A 16,714-nucleotide genomic window follows, 5' to 3' on the forward strand; every position below is an offset into this window, starting at 1 on the left:
GATGAGTCCTCAGTCCATATCTTCGAAATAGAGCTTTTATTTGGATAGATTGATGAAAATAAGATAAAATCACTGTAGTACTAAAACATCTTTAAAAGTACAGATCATTTATGGCCGCAAATATTCACAATCGGAAAGCTGATTTTCCTCATTTACTAAGACAGCGGCGGTATTGGTTTTTACATCAATAATGTACAAGCTCCTGATAAGGTGAAGAGGCCTCACAAAGAGTTGTCCAAAGGGGTTCCAATGTTTCATATTTTCCCCGCCATTATAAGCGTCTGGAATAGTAAGCATAGAAACCAAATCTCAAGCTTGTTACTCATCCACACCCGCCATGGTATATTGCACGTTTTACATGATGAAAAACATTAGACCGAGTCGTTCAAATATCATCAATAAGTCTTTCCACTTTCAAAAACATGTTTTCTTGCTTCGTAAACCCTATCTGATAAGTTTGTTCGATCTTACTACAAAACCACGTATCGTTTTATCAATGGCATTATCAAATCCATATCTGGTGATGTTGGCTGATCAATCATCATTCTAAATCATTAAGTCACATCTTCAAACGCCATCCATGTCAACAACGAAGTTTCCTTTCAAGTAAACGTGCACTTGAAAGGTCACGGATAGATTACATCTAAGGCTTTTTCCACTTCCAAATACAAGCCAAAGTTCATCTGCCCCCATGTCACGGAATAATGACACAGCAATGACAGCAGCATCAGTATCGACTGTTCAAGTCATGAGTCAGTTAAGTCTGTGAATCACTGCATCAGACACATGTTTTTTTTTTATATTGATTCTATAGTATAAGCCTATTCATTTTAACATGGGGCTAAACTTGAAACACCATCATGTGGTGAATAACACAAAACATCCTCAGCATTTGTTGCTACAACTAACTCTTCCTCAAAATCGATTGAGCAAGTGCCTGTGAATAAAAACTAAAAAGTTCTTTCTTAATGTCGTCATCTCTCAGAAAACTTTACCAATTTTGAGATTTGTTTCGACTCTGGATTCGTCTTTGTATTCTCTTACCCCTAAGTGTATTTCTTTTTTCTTGTGGCAGCATTCAAACTACCGGTATTGTCTATATATGCATTCATCCACTGTTACAGTTTCAAGTTGTTTCATAACGAGTATGCTGATAGGGTATTATGCCCTTATCTTAAAAAGCATGAAACTATTATGATAAAGTCTTGGATGCATATGACAGTTGTAGCAACACATGTTCAGGATATTCTATCTTTACCGACGTGATGCGTTTCAAGTTAAACACCATATTAATACATATGTATTAAAAGGCTGACACTAGAATCATGCGGTGCATGTGTCTGATGCAGTGAAACACAAAATTAAACAAGTCATTATTCGAACAGTTGTTACTGATGATGCTGTCATTACTGTTTCGCTATTCCGTGACATAGGGGTAGACGAACTATGGATTGTGTTTAAGAGGAGGAAAAGCTTTGGATAAATATATATAAATGACCTTCCAAATGCACTCGCGATTAGGGATCACACACAAATATTGTGATCCATTTTCCGGTTGTGATACGGTTCTCTGTTTTCTTGAAAAGAGGGGAAAAGACTGTTTGGGAGACATTGATAGCATTTGAAGATGTGACTTTAACTTAAAGAATGATAATTGATCCGCCTAAATCACCGGTGTTTACTGTAAGATAGCAAAAAATAATCATATGGGATTAGCATGGTTAACAAAGCAAGAAATATCTATTTACGCAAAAGGGTAGGTTAATTGAGGTTATCAACTAAGTCTAGTCTTTTCCAGCATGCAAAATGTATAATATACTATAGCTAAGACACGTGTTTAGGGGACGAGCCTGGACGAGCCTGAAATTGGCTCGTATGCTACCAAGTCCAGGCGCTAATGGATGACGACGGGACAAAGAGGATCACTTTTAAAAAACTCTTTCTGAGGGCTCATCATGTTGTCAGAAGCTTGCACATTGTGGATGTAAGAAAGGTTGTCACGGTTGTTTTTATGAGGAAAATCAAGTCTCCCGTGCCCTGCGTCTTGTGCATGTGGTGGTAACTGGGAATTTACAAGTTTGTTTTGCCAAATAGTGGTAATTTTTAAAAGGTTTAGTACTTAAGTGATTTTATTTTGATTAAATCAATCTATCCAAAGCTCTACATCGAACATATGGAGTGAGGACTCATCTTTGACATTTACGCCATATTGGTTTTTTTTTTACCGGAAGTGTTAACTTTGTATTTAAATATTAACTACAGAATATGATAAGTGGTTTAGAGGATAATTTAAAGCCTAAAGTTGATGACCACCACAAAAAAAAACTTCTTCACATTTTGAAAAAAAAAAAAATATCAAAATAAAAAAATGACATATTTATGTCCTCCATTTTGAATATTACCGGAAGAAAGGATTTTTAAGACATATATCTTATACATTGTATCCCTTGGAAGCATCAAAGAAATGTTAATGTACAATTTAATGATAGTAACAATACGTTAAAACACATTTCAATCCCTCTCCCTAAAAAATAAGCTTATTTTAGTCAATGTCCGCCATATTGGATTCTACCGAAAGTAGGGTTTTTAGAGACATTTTATCTATATAATATATCCAAAAGTATTACATAACAAAGGTTTGTACAAAATATTATTATAGCAGCATGCTGATAGATCCTTTTCACATACTGTGGATTCATTATTATTCGTGGGATACCAATTTCTCGTGGATTTCGTTGGTACAGGCAAACCACGAAATTTGATGTTCAACGAATGACAAATTTCACAAAGGCTTGTACTAGTATGCAGACTTCGGTAAAACCACGAAATCAAATATCCACGAATATGTAAGTTTCCCTGAATCCACGAAAATTGGTACCCACGAAAATAAATGAATCCACAGTACTAGCCTTCTATATTGGGCCGATTAAAGTATGATGTCCGCCATTTTTTATTTAACCGGCAGTGAGACATTTTTTTCAAATGCCTTCTTATCTGAAATAAAAGAGTAATATTTCAGGAAGGTCTATGCCAATGTTCATGCTTATATCAGGATGTGCACAACTCGTCTGAAATATACTTGTGGCCGCCGGACTAAATGTGATATTCCAATACTAGACATTGTAACAAAAAGTGAGATTTTGAAAATTCTTCGAAAAAATACGATCCACTTAGAATACTTAGCCCGGTCACAATACGAACAAAGAAGCTCATACAGGATCTATGGAAAAGTGGATTGAATTGGGATAAACACGTTTCGGAAAACTCTAAGGATTACTGTAGCAAGCGACTTTGAGAAAGCGACACACAACGTATTTCCGAGATATTATTTCTCCGGTAATTCTATTTCGGAATAGTCTGGTAACAGCGCTTCTGTCTTCTGTTCTCCGATCTGACTGATTTCATTTTTTCGAGATCCGGGTCACGGTATCATAAATAAAGATGATAGTTAAGGCAATATGTACTACAACAACTGTTCAGCCAGTACATTAAATATACATATTCGTATTCCAAGGCGAAGTCACTGACAGTACGACGTCGACAATGAACAAGTACAATAAATCGGACGTTATGCTCCCGCGATAGGTTAACCAATAATGGCTAACGTGGAGAATCTCTTAGTATGGCCAGTCAACAATAGTTAATTTTCATTTTTAACCCTCTTCTGAAAAATCTTACGGGTCTAAGGCATCAGTGCTTTTATCCATTTTAAAGGTAATAACTACCTTTGTCCCTGTTATCGTGGCCCTAGTGGAGAATCTTTTAGTTTTGCTAGTCGGCAATAGTTCAATAAACCCCTTTCCCTTTGCTGACTGACTCGTACGGGTCTAGGGCATAAGTGTTATGGGTCATTTTAGAGTCAATATCAACTTCTACCGCTGGTATAATTGTCGATGTGGAGAATCTCTTAGCTTGGCCAGCCGGCAATAGTTCAGTTCGAATTTGTTGTAAACCGGCATCCCATTTCCCCACTTTTAACCCTCTACTTACTTACTCATACGGGTCTAGGGTATAAGTGCTATGGGTTATTTTAAAGTCAATAAGTACCTCTTCCTCTGGTATCATTGCCTACGGGGACAATATCTTCGTTTGGCCAGCCGGCAATAATTCATTTCGAATTTGTGATATACTTGGGTACCCCCTCCTTATCCTTTCCTGACTAACTCGTACGGGTCTAGGGCATAAGTGCTATAGGCCATTTCAGAGGCAGTACCAACCTCTACCTCTGGTATAATGGTCGATGTTGAGAATCTTTTAGTTTGGCCAGCCGGCAATAGTTCAGTTCGAATTCGTTGTAAACCGGAATACCATATCCCCCTTTTAACCCTCTACTGACAAACTCGTACGGGTCTAGGGTACAAGTGCTTGGAGCCATTTTTAAGGCAATAAGTACCTCTTCCTCTGGTATCATTGCCCACGTGGAGAATCTCTTCATTTGGCCATCCGCCAATAGTTCATTTTCGAATTTGTGATATATCAGGGTACCCCCCTTATCCATTCAAGACTAACTCGTACGGGTCTAGGGCATAAGTGCTATGGGCCATTTTATAGGCCATCCCAACCTCTACCTCTGGTATGATGGTCGATGTGGTGAATCTCTTATTTTGGCCAGCCGGCAATAGTTCAGTTCGAATTCGTTGTAAACCGGAATACCATATCCCCCCTTTTAACCCTCTACTGAAAAACTCGTATGGGTCTAGGGTACCAGTGCTATGGGCCATTTTAAAGGCAATAAGTACCTCTTCCTCTGGTATCATTGCCCACGTGGAGAATCTCTTCGTTTGGCCAGCCGGCAATAGTTCATTTTCGAATTTGTGATAAACCAGGGTACCCCCTTATCCTTTCCTGACTAACTCGTACGGGTCTAGGGCATACGTGCTAGGAGCCATTTTATAGGCAATACCAACCTCTACCTCTGGTATGATGGTCGATGTGGAGAATCTCTTAGTTTGGCCAGCAGGCAATAGTTCAGTTCGAATTCGTTGTAAACCGGAATACCATATCCCCCCTTTTAACCCTCTACTGACAAACTCGTACGGGTCTAGGGTACAAGTGCTCAGAGCCATTTTAAAGGCAATAAGTACCTCTTCCTGTGGTATCATTGCCCACGTGGAGAATCTCTTCGTTTGGTCAGCCGGCAATAGTTCATTTTCGAATTTGTGATATACCACGGAACACCCCTTATCCTTTCAAGACTAACTCGTACGGGTCTAGGGCATAAGTGCTATGGGCCACTTTATAGGCCATACCAACCTCTACCTCTGGTAAGATGGTCGATGTGGAGAATCTCTTAGTTTGGCCAGCCGGCAATAGTTTAGTTCGAATTCGTTGTACACCGGAATACCATATCCCCCCTTTTAACCTTCCACTGACAAACTCGTACGGGTCTAGGGTACAAGTGCTATGGGCCATTTTAAAGGCAATAAGTACGTCTTCCTCTGGTATCATTGCCCACGTGAAGAATCTCTTTGTTTGGCCAGCCGGCAATAGTTCATTTTCGAATTTGTGATATACCAGGGTACCCCCCTTATCCTTTCCTGACTAACTCGTACGGGTCTAGGGCATAAGTGCTCTGAGCTATTTTAGAGGCAATACCAACCTCTACCTCTGGTATAATGGTCGATGTGGAGAATCTCTTAATTTGGCCAGCCGGCAATAGTTCAGTTCGAATTCGTTGTATCCGGGATACCATATCCCCCCTTTGAACCCTCTACTGACAAACTCGTACGGGTCTAGGGTATAAGTGCTATGGGCCATTTTAAAGGCAATAAGTACCTCTTCCTCTGGTATCATTGCCCACGTGGAGAATCTCTTCGTTTGGCCAGCCGGCAATAGTTCATTTTCGAATTGGTGATATACCAGGGTACCCCCTTATCCTTTTCTGACTAACTCGTACGGGTCTAGGGCATAAGTGCTCTGAGCCATTTTAGAGGCAATACCAACCTCTACCTCTGGTATAATGGTCGATGTGGAGAATCTGTTAGTTTGGCCAGCCGGCAATAGTTCAGTTCGAATTCGTTGTATCCGGGATACCATATCCCCCCCCTTTGAACCCTCTACTGACAAACTCGTACGGGTCTAGGGTATAAGTGCTATGGGCCATTTTAAAGACAATAAATACTTCTTCCTCTAGATCTGGTATCATTGCCCACGTGGAGAATCTCTTCCTTTGGCCAGCCGGCAATAGTTCATTTTCGAATTTGTGATATACCAGGGTACCCCCTTATCCTTTTCTGACTAACTCGTACGGGTCTAGGGCATAAGTGCTATGGGCCATTTTAGAGGCAATACCAACCTCTACCTCTGGTATAATGGCCGATGTGGAGAATCTCTTAGTTTGGCAAGCCGGCAATAGTTTAGTTCGAATTCGTTGTATCCGAGATACCATATCCCCCCTTTGAACCCTCTACTGACAAACTCGTACGGGTCTAGGGTACAAGTGCTATGGGCCATTTTAAAGGCAATAAGTACCTCTTCCTCTGGTATCATTGCCCACGTGGGGAATCTCTTCGTTTGGCCAGCCGGCAATAGTTCATTTTCGAATTTGTGATATACCAGGGTACCCCCCTTATCCTTTTCTGACTAACTCGTACGGGTCTAGGGCATAAGTGCTATGGGCCATTTTAGAGGCAATACCAACCTCTACCTCTGGTATAATGGTCGATGTGGAGAATCTCTTAGTTTGGCCAGCCGGCAATAGTTCAGTTCGAATTTGTTGTATCAGGGATACCATATCCCCCCTTTGAACCCTCTACTGACAAACTCGTACGGGTCTAGGGTATAAGTGTTATGGGCCATTTTAAAGGCAATAATTACCTCTTCCTCTGGTATCATTGCTCACGTGGAGAATCTCTTCGTTTGGCCAGCCGGCAATAGTTCATTTTCGAATTTGTGATATACCAGGGTAGCCCCCTTATCCTTTTCTGACTAACTCGTACGGGTCAAGGGCATAAGTGCTATGGACCATTTTAGAGGCAATACCAACCTCTACCTCTGGTATAATGGCCGATGTGGAGAATCTCTTAGTTTGGCCAGCCGGCAATAGTTCAGTTCGAATTCGTTGTATCCGGGATACCATATCCCCCCTTTGAACCCTCTACTGATAAACTCGTACGGGTCTAGGGTACAAGTGCTATGGTCCATTTTAAAGGCAATAAGTACCTCTTCCTCTGGTATCATTGCCCACGTGGAGAATCTCTTCGTTTGGCCAGCCGGCAATAGTTCATTTTCGAATTGGTGATATACCAGGGTACCCCCTTATCCTTTTCTGACTAACTGGTACGGGTCTAGGGCATAAGTGCTCTGAGCCATTTTAGAGGCAATACCAACCTCTACCTCTGGTATAATGGTCGATGTGGAGAATCTCTTAGTTTGGCCAGCCGGCAATAGTTCAGTTCGAATTCGTTGTATCCGGGATACCATATCCCCCCCCCTTTGAACCCTCTACTGACAAACTCGTACGGGTCTAGGGTATAAGTGCTATGGGCCATTTTAAAGACAATAAATACTTCTTCCTCTGGTATCATTGCCCACGTGGAGAATCTCTTCCTTTGGCCAGCCGGCAATAGTTCATTTTCGAATTTGTGATATACCAGGGTACCCCCTTATCCTTTTCTGACTAACTCGTACGGGTCTAGGGCATAAGTGCTATGGGCCATTTTAGAGGCATTACCAACCTCTACCTCTGGTATAATGGCCGATGTGGAGAATCTCTTAGTTTGGCCAGCCGGCAATAGTTCAGTTCGAATTCGTTGTATCCGAGATACCATATCCCCCCTTTGAACCCTCTACTGACAAACTCGTACGGGTCTAGGGTACAAGTGCTATGGGCCATTTTAAAGGCAATAAGTACCTCTTCCTCTGGTATCATTGCTCACGTGGAGAATCTCTTCGTTTGGCCAGCCGGCAATAGTTCATTTTCGAATTTGTGATATACCAGGGTACCCCCCTTATCCTTTTCTGACTAACTCGTACGGGTCTAAGGCATAAGTGCTATGGGCCATTTTAGAGGCAATACCAACCTCTACCTCTGGTATAATGGTCGATGTGGAGAATCTCTTAGTTTGGCCAGCCGGCAATAGTTCAGTTCGAATTTGTTGTATCAGGGATACCATATCCCCCCTTTGAACCCTCTACTGACAAACTCGTACGGGTCTAGGGTATAAGTGTTATGGGCCATTTTAAAGGCAATAATTACCTCTTCCTCTGGTATCATTGCTCACGTGGAGAATCTCTTCGTTTGGCCAGCCGGCAATAGTTCATTTTCGAATTTGTGATATACCAGGGTAGCCCCCTTATCCTTTTCTGACTAACTCGTACGGGTCAAGGGCATAAGTGCTATGGACCATTTTAGAGGCAATACCAACCTCTACCTCTGGTATAATGGCCGATGTGGAGAATCTCTTAGTTTGGCCAGCCGGCAATAGTTCAGTTCGAATTCGTTGTATCCGGGATACCATATCCCCCCTTTGAACCCTCTACTGACAAACTCGTACGGGTCTAGGGTATAAGTGCTATGGGCCATTTTAAAGGCAATAAGTACCTCTTCCTCTGGTATCATTGGCCACGTGGAGAATCTCTTCGTTTGACCAGCCGGCAATAGTTCATTTTCGAATTTGTGATATACCAGGGTACCCCCTTTATCCTTTTCTGTCTAAGTCGTACGGGTCTAGGGCATAAGTGCTATTGGCCATTTTAGAGGCAATACCAACCTCTACCTCTGGTATAATGGTCGATGTGGAGAATTTCTTAGTTTGGCCAGCCGGCAATAGTTCAGTTCGAATTCGTTGTATCCGGGATACCATATCCCCCCTTTGAACCCTCTACTGACAAACTCGTACGGGTCTAGGGTATAAGTGCTATGGGCCATTTTAAAGGCAATAAGTACCTCTTCCTCTGGTATCATTGCCCACGTGGAAAATCTCTTCGTTTGGCCAGCCGGCAATAGTTCATTTTTGAATTTGTGATATACCAGGGTACCCCCCTTATCCTTTTCTGACTAACTCGTACGGGTCTTGGGCATAAGTGCTATGAGCCATTTTAGAGGCAATACCAACCTCTACCTCTGGTATAATGGCCGATGTTGAAAATCTCTTAGTTTGGCCAGCCGGCAATAGTTCAGTTCGAATTCGTTGTATCCGGGATACCATATCCCCCCTTTGAACCCTCTACTGACAAACTCGTACGGGTCTAGGGTATAAGTCCTATAGGCCATTTTAAAGGCAATAAGTACCTCTTCCTCTAGTATCATTGCCCACGTGGAGAATCTCTTCGTTTGGCCAGCCGGAAATAGTTCATTTTAGAATTTGTGATATACCAGGGTACCCCCCTTATCCTTTTCTGACTAACTCGTACGGGTCTAGGGCATAAGTGCTATGGGCCATTTTAGAGGCAATACCAACCTCTACCTCTGGTATAATGGCCGATGTGGAGAATCTCTTAGTTTGGCCAGCCGGCAATAGTTCATTTTCGAATTCGTTGTATCCGGGATACCATATCCCCCCTTTGAACCCTCTACTGACAAACTCGTACGGGTCTAGGGTATAAGTGCTATGGGCCATTTTGAAGGCAATAAGTACCTCTTCCTCTGGTATCATTACCCACGTGGGGAATCTCTTCGTTTGGCCAGCCGGCAATAGTTGATTTTCGAATTTGTGATATACCAGGGTAGCCCCCTTATCCTTTTCTGACTAACTCGTACGGGTCTAGGGCATAAGTGCTATGGGCCATTTTAGAGGCAATACCAACCTCTACCTCTGGTATAATGGCCGATGTGGAGAATCTCTTAGTTTGGCCAGCCGGCAATAGTTCAGTTCGAATTCGTTGTATTCGGGATACCATATCCTCCCTTTGAACCCTCTACTGACAAACTCGTACGGGTCTAGGGTATAAGTGATATGGGCCATTTTAAAGGCAATAAGTACCTCTTCCTCTGGTATCATTGCCCACGTGGAGAATCTCTTCGTTTGGCCAGCCGGCAATAGTTCATTTTCGAATTTGTGATATACCAGGGTACCCCCCTTATCCTTTTCTGACTAACTCGTACGGGTCTAGGGCATAAGTGCTATGGGCCATTTTAGAGGCAATACCAACCTCTACCTCTAGTATAATGGCCGATGTGGAGAATCTCTTAGTTTGGCCAGCCGGCAATAGTTCAGTTCGAATTCGTTGTATCCGGGATACCATATCCCCCCCTTTGAACCCTCTACTGACAAACTCGTACGGGTCTAGGGTACAAGTGCTATAGGCCATTTTAAAGGCAATAAGTACCTCTTTCTCTGGTATCATTGCCCACGTGGAGAATCTCTTCGTTTGGCCAGCCGGCAATAGTTCATTTTCGAATTTGTGATATACTAGGGTACCCCCCTTATCCTTTTCTGACTAATTCGTACGGGTCTAGGGCATAAGTGCTCTGAGCCATTTTATAGACAATACCAACCTCTACCTCTGGTATGATGGTCGATGTGGAGAATCTCTTAGTTTGGCCAGCCGGCAATAGTTCAGTTCGAATTCGTTGTAAACCGGAATACCATATCCCCCCTTTTAGCCTTCTACTGACAAACTCGTACGGGTCTAGGGTACAAGTGCTATGAGCCATTTTAAAGGTAATAAGTACCTCTTCCTCTGGTATCATTGCCCACGTGGAGAATGTCTTCGTTTGACCAGCCGGCAATAGTTCATTTTCGAATTTGTGATATACCAGGGTACCCCTTTTATCCTTTCCTGACTAACTCGTACGGGTCTAGGGCATAAGTGCTATGAGCCATTTTATAGGCAATACCAACCTCTACCTCTGGTATGATGGTTGATGTGGAGAATCTCTTAGTTTGGCCAGTCGGCAATAGTTCAGTTCGAATTCGTTGTAAACCGGAATACCATATCCCCCCTTTTAACCTTCTACTGACAAACTCGTACGGGTCTAGGGTACAAGTGCTTTGGGCCATTTTAAAGGCAATAAGTACCTCTTCCTCTGGTATCATTGCCCACGTGAAGAATCTCTTCGTTTGGCCAGCCGGCAATAGTTCATTTTAGAATTTGTGATATACCAGGGTACCCCCCTTATCCTTTCCTGACTAACTCGTACGGGTCTAGGGCATAAGTGCTATAAGCCATTTTATAGGCAATACCAACCTCTACCTCTGGTATGATGGTTGATGTGGAGAATCTCTTAGTTTGACCAGCCGGCAATAGTTCAGTTCAAATTCGTTGTAAACCGGAATACCATATCCCCCCTTTTAACCCTCTACTGACAAACTCGTACGGGTCTAGGGTACAAGTGCTATGAGCCATTTTAAAGGCAATAAGTACCTCTTCCTCTGGTATCATTGCCCACGTGGAGAATCTCTTTATTTGGCCAGCCGCAATAGTTCATTTTAGAATTTGTGATATACCAGAGTACCCCCCTTATCCTTTCCAGACTAACTCGTACGGGTCTAGGGCATAAGTGCTCTGGGCCATTTTATAGGCAATACCAACCTCTACCTCTGGTATGATGGTCGATGTGGAGAATCTCTTAGTTTGGCCAGCCGGCAATAGTTCATTTCGAATTCGTTGTAAACCGGAATACCATATCCCCCCTTTTAACCCTCTACTGACAAACTCGTATGGGTCTAGGGTACAAGTGCTAAGAGCCATTTTAAAGGCAATAAGTAACTCTTCCTCTGGTATTATTGGCCACGTGGAGAATCTCTTCGTTTGGCCAGCCGGCAATAGTTCATTTTCGAATTTGTGATATACCAGGGTACCCCCCCCCCCCCTTATCCTTTCCTGACTAACTCGTACGGGTTTAGGGCATAAGTGCTATGGGCCATTTTAAAGGCAATGATATAAATTGTTAATGTTAAGATTAATGACTGAGATTGGTCTCCGTAATTTTGAAGAATTATATGTCATTGAAATAGTACTTGACAGTTTTTATTTTTCTGTTGTTTTTATTTCTGCAATTAACTATGTTTCTATTTTTTCTGATCTGTTTAAATAGGAAATACTGTCTGTATTGTATGTTTTAGTTTCATGATTGGACAACGAACAACGAACAAATTATGGAATGCCCATATGACCATCAATTCTCTGTAACTCCTAAATTTCTATACTAGTATTCAATCATTTTTTTATTTATTGTAGCTTACATTAATTCAACAATCACAAAATTTTAATAAGAACTGTTTTTTACTTTATTTGTTTGTTGTAATGTCCCATTAAATTTCTATATTTAATTATATTTATTTCAACTTGTTATTGCTTCAGTTAACATTATTTCTCTTATCACAGAATGTTAAAAGACCATTACTTTGTTTTATATTGATGGAAGCATTTGCATTGTTTTTATTACATTTACAATGTTATTTAAAGACGCAGACCTAGAAGTCCTTGAAGAAGACCAAAAGTTAATTTAGTAAACGCGGACCTCGAAGAAGACACCCATTGCCATGCCTGTTTGAAGTAATATCACATATAAATAGGAACGTTATTTAATCATAGTTATCGTTCATAGTTTCTAACAACACTTCTTCGAACGCAAGTCATCTCATGAATATTATTGCCGGCTCATGAATATTATTGAAGGCTGGCCTCATGAATATTAACGCCGGCTGCTATCGACGGCTAGATCCACACTAGTGTATAAAAAGTATTTCATAAAATTGATTACGGCAAGCTATTTACAGTCGATTCCATTGAGTGTGTAGGCAAAGTTATATCTTTGGTTAGCTTGCTTGTTAGCTGAACCGTGAAGTTATTATTAGGTAAAGTATACTACCCACCTGTCGAAGTAGCCTAGTCTTACAGACAGATATATTGGTTATCTGTCGGACTAGTCTACTCTTAAAGGAGGGTAGTTTACCTAACCTAATAATGACTTCACGGTTCAGCTAGCAAGCAAGCTAACCAAGGACTGCCTACACACTCGATGGAATCGGCTGTAACTACTATCGTTAATCTAAATTATACTCGATAAAATATAGGTTCCCTCTACCCTTCATAAAATATATGCCTAGCGACGTTCCTAGCAAGGGTATTGATTTATTGTTAACGTTTTATTTTATTTACACATACAATGTCAACTGATAAAATAAAAATATTGTAGTTATTTTTTATGATTAGTTGAGTTATTCTTTATTTTTTACCAGCTCAATTGCTTTCTTCCGGGTTTCATGGACTCATTTTTTTTAGTCCGTTGTTCTTTCAAGTTTTTAAGTTAAATAATCATTTTCATTTCACTTTTTTGTTTTAAACATAATTATATAGGAACAAAATATGTGAATTAAGATGTTTGTCAACCACTATTTACCACAGAATATTTATATATTTTTTCCTAATTGATTACATAACTTAAGTATAAAAGTGTAGGTGTGTCATTAAACAAGCTAGACATGCATTAAGTCAATACAAATCATGTCATTTGTCAAGGATGTATAGCAGTGTTATAAAAAACATGCCACTTATATACAACTTTAAAACTTGCGAACGGAGTATCCACAAATGTGTCTAACACTATATACAATGAATATATACAAAGAAGTAACAGATATTCTTATGTCATTATCAGAGTAAAAAAAATAATATATTATAATAAAATAAGACAGCTTACTTAAAAGAATTAACACCATTATGTACAACAATGGTCTGCGAGAGTACATGTCGTTCAACATTTTTTACGAAAACTGTTCATTTTCTTTTTACTGATATATGAATGAATAATCACCAGTATCAGTAATTGAATCTTATTGTTTGACAAAAACTCTATGACCTGGAAAGGTAGGACTTAATATGTATTTATTCATATCAGTAAAGTGTTCCATATAGAAGAATATTCATATCACCTGATTAGAAAGCGTGATACTGGAAATATCTATCGATGCAAGAAAAAGATAACAGGCCACAACTAGAAGAAAATCCCTTGTACAAACACACCTTCAAAGGAGCTGTTTAAATATATATTGGAATTGTAAAAGTTATCCACATCTACCATTTAAAATAAATTTATCATATAGTGTGGTTAATCCAATCTACTTTGAAGCGTAAGTGACTTTAACTCTGCAAATACGATTGGACATAATTTACTTGGGGGTAGGCCTTAAATCCTAGCAAAATTTGATACCCTTTGTTTATAAAGAAAATTGTTTGTTGGCTCCCATTCCAAGTCTAAGAAAGCAGCAGATTTTGGATATTCATCTTAGTATTAAAAATGACTTTAGCCGTTTTATATTGCCATGTTTTAAGTATTTGGTGACTGTAAGTTGATGATGGTAGCCATACGACACATTCGTGTGCTAGAGATGGTCCGATTACCGAGGTCTTAGGAAACAAGAAAGTAAGAAAACGATATTTTCTTCAGTTTGATAAAGACCTTTTCCTTCTTACAATCAAGTTCACATCTTTTGAAGGAAAACTCTTTCCCTCATTCACATTTATGGAGAAATAATTATCGATTATCAAAAATTAATGCAAAGAAAATTTACCTGAAACAATTCTTCTTTCCTTTCATCGTGATTACAATATATTTCCTTATATAATGTTAAATCAAAGTTATGCATTAATTATAATAGCAAGACACATGTTATCACGCCTTGTCTGGTGAATACAACGTAGTTACCACATTTAAGGACAAACAAGTGTATGCTTTAAATCTTAGATAACATGTAAAAAAGAAAAGTGAAATATTCTTATCACAGTTAAAGCTGCTTCTCTCGCACAGTTTTATATAATTATGATACTCTAAATAACATAGTCTGTTGACATATTTTTATCTTTGAATAAATGTTGGGGGGGGGGGGGGGGATAAAAAATACAACAAATACAAAAATTTATTCAAAAAACAAAAAATGTAATTTTCTTAAAAGAGCCTTCTTCCGATGTTCTGACTAGCCTAAAGCTACATTAAAACATAAATCGGAAGTAATGTCACGTGTTCAATTGATGGAATACCTATATTAATCAATGGATATGTAAAGGTAGAATATATTATTGTATTATATCTCTTCCTTTTCCCTCAACGATGGTGCATGTTCTCAAATTGAGTATAAAAACATATATAAACCATTCATAACTGTCCACCCATATTATTGTTTACTCCTTAGCAGACGGTCTAAATAGTCTCAATAGTCGCTGGACGTCAGTGTGATGTTAATATGAAGGTTTCATTGATGACATTGATTAATAACAGCTTTATGTGGTGAAATAATGGCTCTTCCGACATGGATTTAGGCATTTCTTACATTTGATTGGTTATATAAAAATTTGATTAAGCAAAGAGCATGTCCGTAATTCCATTACTGAGGTCGTATAAAAATCATGATAGTAGGTCATGAGTACGTTACCAGCAATTCCATTACGGAGGTCGTATGGTAGTAGGTCATGCGTACGTTACCACTACTTCCATTACCGAGGTCGTATGATAGTAAGTCATGCGTACGTTGCCAGTATTTCAAGTACTGAGGTCGTATAGAAATCATGATAATAGGTCATGCGTACGTTACCAGTAATTCCATTACGGAGGTCGTATGCTAGTAGGTTATGCGTGCGTTACCAGTACTTCCATTACGGAGGTCGTATGCTAGTAGGTCATGCGTACGTTGCCAGTATTTTAAGTACTGAGGTCGTACGATAGTAGGTCATGCGTACGTTACCAGTAATTCCATTACGGAGGTCGTATGCTAGTAGGTCATACGTGCGTTACCACTACTTCCATTACCGAGGTCGTATGATAGTAAGTCATGCGTACGTTGCCAGTATTTCAAGTACTGAGGTCGTATAAAAATCATGATAGTAGGTCATGCGTACGTTAAGTGTTTAATACAAAAATTCAGATGTAATGGTTCCATGATAATTCTTAAATTCTTTTGTAGTATTTCGTGTCGTGTTAACCTTGAAGTGTTTTATGTCCAATTTTGATTTGAAAATATTCAATATCTAAGTGCAATAGCCTTCTCCCCTCCCTAAGTTGGGTTAGGGTTAGGGTTAGGGTTGGGGTTAGAGTTAGGGTTGGGGTTGGGGTTAGGGTTAGGGTTAGGGTTATTTCTATTTGTATCCATCTGATGGGTTAGCCTTTTTTAACTGATTTTTATATGTCGTTCTTATGTTGTATTGTTACACCACTGTCCCAGGTCAGAAGATGGTTGGGATCCCGCTTACATGTTTAACCCCGTAACATTCTGTATGTTTGTGCCTGTCCCAAGTAAGGAGCCTGTAATTCAGTGGTTGTCTTTTTTTTATGTGTAACTTATTTGTTTTTCGTTCAATTTTTTAACATAAATAAGCTGTTAGTTTTCTCGTCAGAACTGTTTTACATTTGTCATTTCTGGGCCTTTTATAGCCGACTATGCGGTATGGGCTTTAGTCATTTAAATTACTGAAGGCCGTACCGTGACCTATAGTTGTTAATTTCTGTGTCATTTGGGCCTCTTGTGGAGAGTTTTTGCATTGGCAATCATACCACTTCTTTTTTATATTACTAATAATGTTTTAAATCCCGGTGCAACGGTTTTAATATGTATTCCATTCTCAAGTTTATTCTAAATTCACAGCGAATGTTCAAAACATTGTTAGTAGATAAATTAAAGTTCATAAATATTGATAGAACTTCATTTGAATGAAACAGAATATTACATTTTCAAATCGTATATTTACTTTTCCAAACATCCCAGCTCGATTCGAATCTTTAAAATTCATTATCAATATTTAAGATAATAGTGACCTTCATAAACTGAAATGAATA

The 16,714-nt window shown here is 39.6% G+C and overlaps 1 long non-coding RNA gene across 1 annotated transcript in view; it reads right to left on the reverse strand.

Moving 5' to 3' along the window:
• The window catches only part of LOC143066889 (uncharacterized), a 38,610-nt gene extending 24,008 nt beyond the window's left edge, over nt 1-14,602 (reverse strand). The window contains exon 1 of the long non-coding RNA XR_012975775.1: nt 14,460-14,602. This is a non-coding gene — a long non-coding RNA (uncharacterized LOC143066889). The remainder of the gene's footprint in view (nt 1-14,459) is intronic.
• Between the last annotated feature and the right edge of the window lie 2,112 nt (nt 14,603-16,714).

This window comes from Mytilus galloprovincialis, chromosome 3 (genome assembly GCF_965363235.1).
Source record: "Mytilus galloprovincialis chromosome 3, xbMytGall1.hap1.1, whole genome shotgun sequence".
Lineage (NCBI taxonomy): Eukaryota > Metazoa > Mollusca > Bivalvia > Mytilida > Mytilidae > Mytilus > Mytilus galloprovincialis.